The 7,171-nt window shown below is 53.8% G+C and overlaps 1 non-coding gene and 1 pseudogene across 1 annotated transcript; both read left to right on the forward strand.

Annotated features, from left to right (window-relative positions):
• The first annotated feature begins 4,517 nt into the window (after window positions 1–4,517).
• Window positions 4,518–6,385, forward strand: LOC141176008 (18S ribosomal RNA; annotated as a pseudogene).
• A 524-nt stretch (window positions 6,386–6,909) lies between these two features.
• On the forward strand, window positions 6,910–7,063 carry LOC141176007 (5.8S ribosomal RNA). Its single transcript, XR_012253092.1, has one exon. It is a non-coding gene; the product is annotated as a 5.8S ribosomal RNA (ribosomal RNA).
• Window positions 7,064–7,171: the final 108 nt, after the last annotated feature.

A 7,171-nucleotide genomic window follows, 5' to 3' on the forward strand; every position in this document is an offset into this window, starting at 1 on the left:
GGTTCCCCAAATGCGACATGGCGTCTGCTAATTATTCAAACAAATTTTACATTCAAAAAGTCAAATGGCGCTCCTTCCCTTTCAAACCCTACCATGCGCCCAAACAGTAATTTGCCTCCACATATGGGGTATCAGCGTGTTCAGGAGAAATTGCACAACAAATTTCATGGTGCAATTTATCCTATTACCCTTATGATAATGCAAAATTAAGGGATGAAAAACAGTTTTGTGGGAAAAATGTGAAAATTTTATTTTTACAGCTCAATATTATAAACTTCTGTGAAGCACCTTGGGGTTCAAGGTGCTCACCACACATCTAGATAAGTTCCCTAAGGGGTCTAGTTTCCAAAATGGTGTCACTTGTGGGGGTTTAGGTACATCAGGAGCTCTCCAAACGCAACATGGCGTCTGCTAATTATTCAGACAAATTTTACATTCAAAAAGTCTAATGGCGCTCCTTCCCTTCCGAACCCTGCAGTGCGCCCAAACAGTGATTTTCCCTCACATATGGGGTATCAGCACGCTCAAGAGAAATTGCACAAAAAAATTTGGGGTCCATTTTTTTCCTGTTACCCCTGTGAATATAAAAAAAATTGGGTCTAAAGTAACATTTTTGTGAAAAAAGTTAAATGTTAATTTTTTTCTTCCACATTCCAAAAATTCCTGTGAAGCATCTGAAGGGTTAATAAAGTTCTTGAATGTGGTTTTGAGCACCTTGAGGGGTGCAGTTTTTAGAATGTTGTTACTTTTGGGTATTTTCTGTCATAAAGACCCCTCAAAGTGACTTCAAATATGATGTGGTCCCTAAAATAATGTTTTTGTAAATTTTGTTGGAAAAATGAGAAATCGCTGGTCAACTTTTAACCCTTATAGCTCCCTAACAAAAAAAAATTTTGGTTCCAAAATTGTGCTGATGTAAAGTAGACATGTGGGAAATGTTATTTATTAACTATTTTGTGTGACATATCTCTCTGATTTAAGGGCATGAAAATTCAAAGTTTGAAAATTTCAAAATTTTTGCCAAATTTCCGATTTTTTCACAAATAAACACAAGTTATATCGAAGAAATTTTACCACTATCATGAAGTACAATATGTCATGAAAAAAACAATCTCAGAGTCAGGGGAATACATTGAAGCGTTCCAGAGTAATTACTTCATAAACTGGCAGTGGTCAGAATTGAAAAAATTGGCCTGGTCACGAAGGCAAAAACAGGCTCTGGTGCGAAGTGGTTAATAGTGCTGCGGTGTACAGAAACAGTTCCAGAATTTTGGGCTGAGGCCCTCCAGTCTTCCTCTATAGAGAGGGGAAATATGTGTGAAGGTACCCCAGGAGGGCTCCAAATGTGTGGGTAAAATATATATCCCTCGGGGGGGGGAATTGAAAAAAAGTTTAAAAAAATTTTTTTTGTGGACTTAGAAAATTTTCACACATGTGTCAGACTTCCAGAGAGGGGAGCATGTCAGTGCGCGCATCCGATTTCAGTTGCAGAGCGATTCATCCGATGAGTCCTTCATACTTAGTCGTTTTTGCAAAATTTTTGACTTTTTTGAAAATTTCACTTTTCTGTGAAAATCTCCGCTAAATGAGGTTATACTATGTTAGAGGCCATCCCAGGAGGGCTCCAAATGTGTGGGTAAAATATATATCCCACAGGGGGAAAATTGAAAAAAAGTCGAAAAAAAATTTTTTTTTGAGGACTTAGAAAATTTGCACACGTGTCAAATTTCCAGAGAGGGGAGCATGTCAGTGCGCGCATCCGATTTCAGTTCCAGAGCGATTCATCCGATGAGTCCTTCATACTTAGTCGTTTTTGGCAAAATTTCTGACTTTTTGAAAATTTCACCTTTTTGTGAAAACTTCCACAAAATGAGGTTATACTATGTTAGAAGGCATCCCAGGAGAGCTCCAAATGTGTGGGTAAAATATGTATCCCACAGGGGGAAAATTGAAAAAAAAGTTGTAAAAAATTTTTTTTGTGGACTTAGAAAATTTTCACACATGTGTCAGACTTCCAGAGAGGGGAGCATGTCAGTGCGCGCATCCGATTTCAGTTCCAGAGCGATTCATCCGATGAGTCCTTCATACTTAGTCGTTTTTGTCAAAATTTTTGACTTTTTGAAAATTTCACTTTTTTGTGAAAACTTCCACAAAATGAGGTTATACTATGTTAGAAGGCATCCCAGGAGAGCTCCAAATGTGTGGGTAAAATATATATCCCACAGGGGGAAAATTGAAAAAAAGTTGAAAAAAATTTTTTTTGTGGACTTAGAAAATTTTTCAACTTGTGTCAGACTTCCAGAGAGGGGAAAATGTGAGTGAGCGCATCCGATTTCAGTTCCAGAGCGATTCGCCCGATGAGTCCTTCATACTTAGTCGTTTTCAGAAGTCACAATTTTGACTTCCAGGACCCGCAAAACGTTAGTAAATTGAGCCCGCTCCCCAGTTCCAAGCGTTTTGAGGTGTCCCTGGTTGCAGTAATGCAGCCTGCCCACTAGATGTCGCAAAAGAGACAAAAAGTGAAAAAGAACCAGAATGAGGAAATTCCAGGGAGCCGAATCCGCCTGACAGTTCCAGGCGATCGGGTACTTTTTGGAATGCGTCCCTAAAGTGGGTATAGGGTGACACTCCATACAAAGACCCAGTTTTGCACACCACCGGCAGAATATATGAGAGAGAGGTACCTCTCAGCCCCGACACATTTTGACTCATTTAAGCAGGTTTTCACCTCCGTAGGCCCGGGTACGCGTTTTGGCTATGAGTCCCTGTTCGGCTGGAGGTCTGCACCTTGGCTGAACCCAGGCTTCCGCAGCTGCGTGGGGGGACTTTTGCCGGTCGCCTATCCCAAGTCAGAGAGGTGTTCCTGGGTTGAAGTGAGCCTGGCCAGACCCCCCCCACGGGCCCTGGTTCTCCACATGGGGGCGCCGTCAAGGCTAAAATCTGGATTTTTAGGCCCGGGAGAGGCTCCATGAGGGCGGATGCTTTTGTGGCTTTGACCCCAGTTCCACATCCAGTACCCCCTCTGCAAGGGCGCCTGTACCCGAGTCTCGCTTCCAGGACTCTTGGGCACGTATTTCCCGACGACAGGGGTTAGCAGCCTCCGTACTTGGGCAAGTCCCTCCACGCACCCCTGCTCTTCCTCCGATCGATCTGGCGCAGCGCTCCCGGGTGGGGAGGTGGCGCCGCTCGCTCGGCCCGGGCTTTGGAGCTCGCGCTGGCTTAAGGTGAGCGGTCCCCTTCCTCCTCTACCCCCGGGCTTTCGACACCTATCTTTGGGCGCGCACGCCGGCCGAGCCGTGGGGAGATTGGCCCGACCCGAGCGAAGGCAGCGGTCCGACGACCCGCACGGGCGAACGGCGTGGCGCCCACCCACCCAGGCGTGGGGGCCGTCGTCCGAATCGCTTCCTGTGCGGGGAAGCACACCGATCTTCTCCGAGGGCGGCCCTTTTCTTCCAGATGCGTAACCGGCCAGCGGAGGCCCGCGCCGCCCCTCGCGTCCGACAGGGCGGCCTCCGCGGCGGTGGCGACAGCGGCGGCGGTGGGTGGCGTCTCCGCGCCACTGCCGAGCTTCGCGATTTCCAGTCTTTTCCCGGGCCCCTACGTCAGTGGGGAGGACGACAGATGTGTGGAGGCAGGCGAAGGGGGTTCTCACCGTGTGGTGTGCCCCAGCCCGACCGTCACCTTTCCCCTTCAACCCTCATCCTCCCTGGCGGCTCGGCAGGGAGAAGGAGAGAGAGAGCGAGCGCGGAAACCCCAGAGCCAAGGGGTTAGATGGAGAACGGGAGAAGGAACGAGGGCCAAGAGGTAGGGAGTACGGTGAAAGGCCGACCTGGGGTTCCCCATGCGCTCCCGCCCCCGGGCGGGGAGCAGCCCTGGGAGGAAAAGCCGCTCGGGCATCCCTTTGAGGTTACGGGCGCGAGCGGGAAGAGGGACTACTCTGGAAGGCGACGCCGACACGGCCTGGCCGACGACCACCCACGCGACCTCCGCGTCGTCGGGTTAGTGCCGGAGCCGCGGCGGACCCTGACGGCCAGCCCCCCTCTCCCAATCCTCGTGCCTGTCCGCCGGTGGGTCGAGGACCCCCCGCGGCGGAGGCAGGTCTAAGCCAGACGGTGGCGCCACATAGGCCCACCCCCGCACGCCATCTCCCCGAGCGACCCTGTGTGTTGCCTTGGGTGCGGTTGGTGAGACGGGGGCGGCCGTGGCGTCCTCCGGAGGCCAGTCACCTCGCCCTCCCCGTGCAAGGGGTGTTTTCCAGACGCCTGCCGCTTCGGGACCACGCACCGCACAGCGAGCCGCTCCTCCCGCACATGTCCCCGGTGCTGCGAGGGCTCCGTTCCCCGCCCCCCCCAGGGAAGCCCCATGCCATCCCGCATCCTCTCCGGACGCCGCACGCCCTGCCTATACCCGTTCCGTCCGGGCGCCCTGCCGCCGCGGGGCTCTTCCGCCGCCCCCCCTCTCTTCCCGCAGGCCTCTCCTCTCCCGAACCTCGACGCGGTCCAGTCGTGTTGGGGGGCTACCTGGTTGATCCTGCCAGTAGCATATGCTTGTCTCAAAGATTAAGCCATGCACGTGTAAGTACACACGGACGGTACAGTGAAACTGCGAATGGCTCATTAAATCAGTTATGGTTCCTTTGATCGCTCCAAACCGTTGACTCGGACAACTGTGATAATTCTAGAGCTAATACGTGCAAACGAGCGCTGACCGCCAGGGATTCGTGCATTAATCAGATCAAAACCAATCCGGGGTCCCGGGCGCGGCGTCGGGACGGTCCTCCGCGGCCTCCCCCCTGCCGCGCTCTCCCTGTAAGCGTTGCGACTCTGGATAACCTCGGGCCGATCGCACGTCCCCGTGACCGCGACGATCCATTCGGGTGTCTGCCCTATCAACTTTCGATGGTACTTTCTGTGCCTACCATGGTGACCACGGGTAACGGAGAATCAGGGTTCAATTCCGGAGAGGGAGCCTGAGAAACGGCTACCACATCCAAGGAAGGCAGCAGGCGCGCAAATTACCCACTCCCGACCCGGTGAGGTAGTGACGAAAAATAACAATACAGGACTCTTTCGAGGCAATTGGAATGAGTACACTTTAAATCCTATAACGAGGATCTATTGGAGGGCAAGTCTTTTGCCAGCAGCCGCGGTAATTCCAGCTCCAGTAGCGTACACTAAAGCTGCTGCAGTTAAAAAGCTCGTAGTTGGATCTTGGGATCGAGCTGGCGGTCCGCCGCAAGGCGTGCTACCGCCAGTCCCAGCCCCTTTGCCTTGGGGCGCCTCCCCGATGCTCTTGACTGAGTGTCCCGGGGGCCCGAAGCGTTTACTTTGAAAAAATTAGAGTGTTCAAAGCAGGCAGCCACGCCTGAATACTCCAGCTAGGAATAATGGAATAGGACTCCGGTTCTATTTTGTTGGTTGTCGGAACTGGGGCCATGATTAAGAGGGACGGCCGGGGCATCCGTATTGCGCCGCTAGAGGTGAAATTCTTGGACCGGCGCAAGACGAACCAAAGCGAAAGCATTTGCCAAGAATATTTTCATTAATCAAGAACGAAAGTCGGAGGTTCGAAGACCATCAGATACCGTCGTAGTTCCGACCATAAATGATGCCTACTGGCGATCCGGCGGTGTTATTCCCATGACCCGCCGAGCAGCGTCCGGGAAACCGAAGTCTTTGGGTTCCGGGGGGAGTATGGTTGCAAAGCTGAAACTTAAAGGAATTGACGGAAGGGCACCACCAGGAGTGGAGCCTGCGGCTTAATTTGACTCAACACGGGAAACCTCACCCGGCCCGGACACGGAAAGGATTGACAGATTGAAAGCTCTTTCTCGATTCTGTGGGTGGTGGTGCATGGCCGTTCTTAGTTGGTGGAGCGATTTGTCTGGTTAATTCCGATAACGAACGAGACTCCGGCATGCTAACTAGCTACGTGACCCCCCGCAGTCCGCGTCCAGCTTCTTAGAGGGACAAGTGGCGCTCAGCCACGCGAGATCGAGCAATAACAGGTCTGTGATGCCCTTAGATGTCCGGGGCTGCACGCGCGCTACACTGAACGGACCAGCGTGTGTCTACCCTTCGCCGAGAGGTGCGGGTAACCCGCTGAACCCCGCTCGTGATGGGGATCGGGGATTGCAATTCTTCCCCGTGAACGAGGAATTCCCAGTAAGTGCGGGTCATAAGCTCGCGTTGATTAAGTCCCTGCCCTTTGTACACACCGCCCGTCGCTACTACCGATTGGATGGTTTAGTGAGGTCCTTGGATCGGCCCCGCCGGGGTCCGCCAAGACCCTGGCGGAGAGCCGAGAAGACGATCGAACTTGACTATCTAGAGGAAGTAAAAGTCGTAACAAAGTTTCCGTAGGTGAACCTGCGGAAGGATCATTAACGGAGCGATGACCGAACCGAGAAGGCGCGGAGCCGGAAGCCGATTTCCCTGACTGCCTCCCCCTGCCCGAAGGGGGTGCGCGGCGGGATACTTCCGCTCCGCCGGTGCTTACCCGCATGCGGGGGGGATGGCCACGGGCCAGCAAGGGCGATCGCCAGGCGGACGACGACGGGAGGGCGCGGGGAGCCCCTCTCGCTCCATCGTCCAGACGGACGCCTGGCCTCGCGGGGCCCTGCCGTGTCCCCCCCCCCGCCCAGGAAAAAAAAACTCACGCGAAAGGCCGTCCCGGGTACCGTGCGCCCGTGCGCCCGTATACCCCTCTCCCCGAGGTTGCGGGTCTGGGCGGTAGGTCGAGAAGCCTTGAGCCCTCCGTCGTTCCCCTCCCCGCCGGAGGGAGGGATGGCGGAGGCCGAGCGCCCGGGGCAACAGGGCCTAGATGAAAACCCCCCGACGCACCCCCTCTGTTTGCCGGCCGACGTACTGAAAAGCCGGGCGCCCCAGAGCGGCCCAGACCCAGAAGCGCGACTCTTAACGGTAGATCACTCGGCTCGCGCGTCGATGAAGAACGCAGCTAGCTGCGAGAATTAGTGTGAATTGCAGGACACATTGATCATCGACACTTCGAACGCACCTTGCGGCCCCGGGTTGCTCCCGGGGCTACGCCTGTCTGAGGGTCGCCCCTCCGTGGATCGCCTCCGTGGCGCGGCTGGGGTCCCGTCGCAAGGGATTTTCCGAGGGAGGCCCGAGGCTTCGCGCCCCGACGCCCTCCCTCTCCGTCTCTCCCT

The sequence above is a fragment of the Phyllobates terribilis genome, unplaced genomic scaffold (assembly GCF_046119375.1).
Source record: "Phyllobates terribilis strain yellow unplaced genomic scaffold, ASM4611937v1 Scaffold_15__1_contigs__length_34870131, whole genome shotgun sequence".
Lineage (NCBI taxonomy): Eukaryota > Metazoa > Chordata > Amphibia > Anura > Dendrobatidae > Phyllobates > Phyllobates terribilis.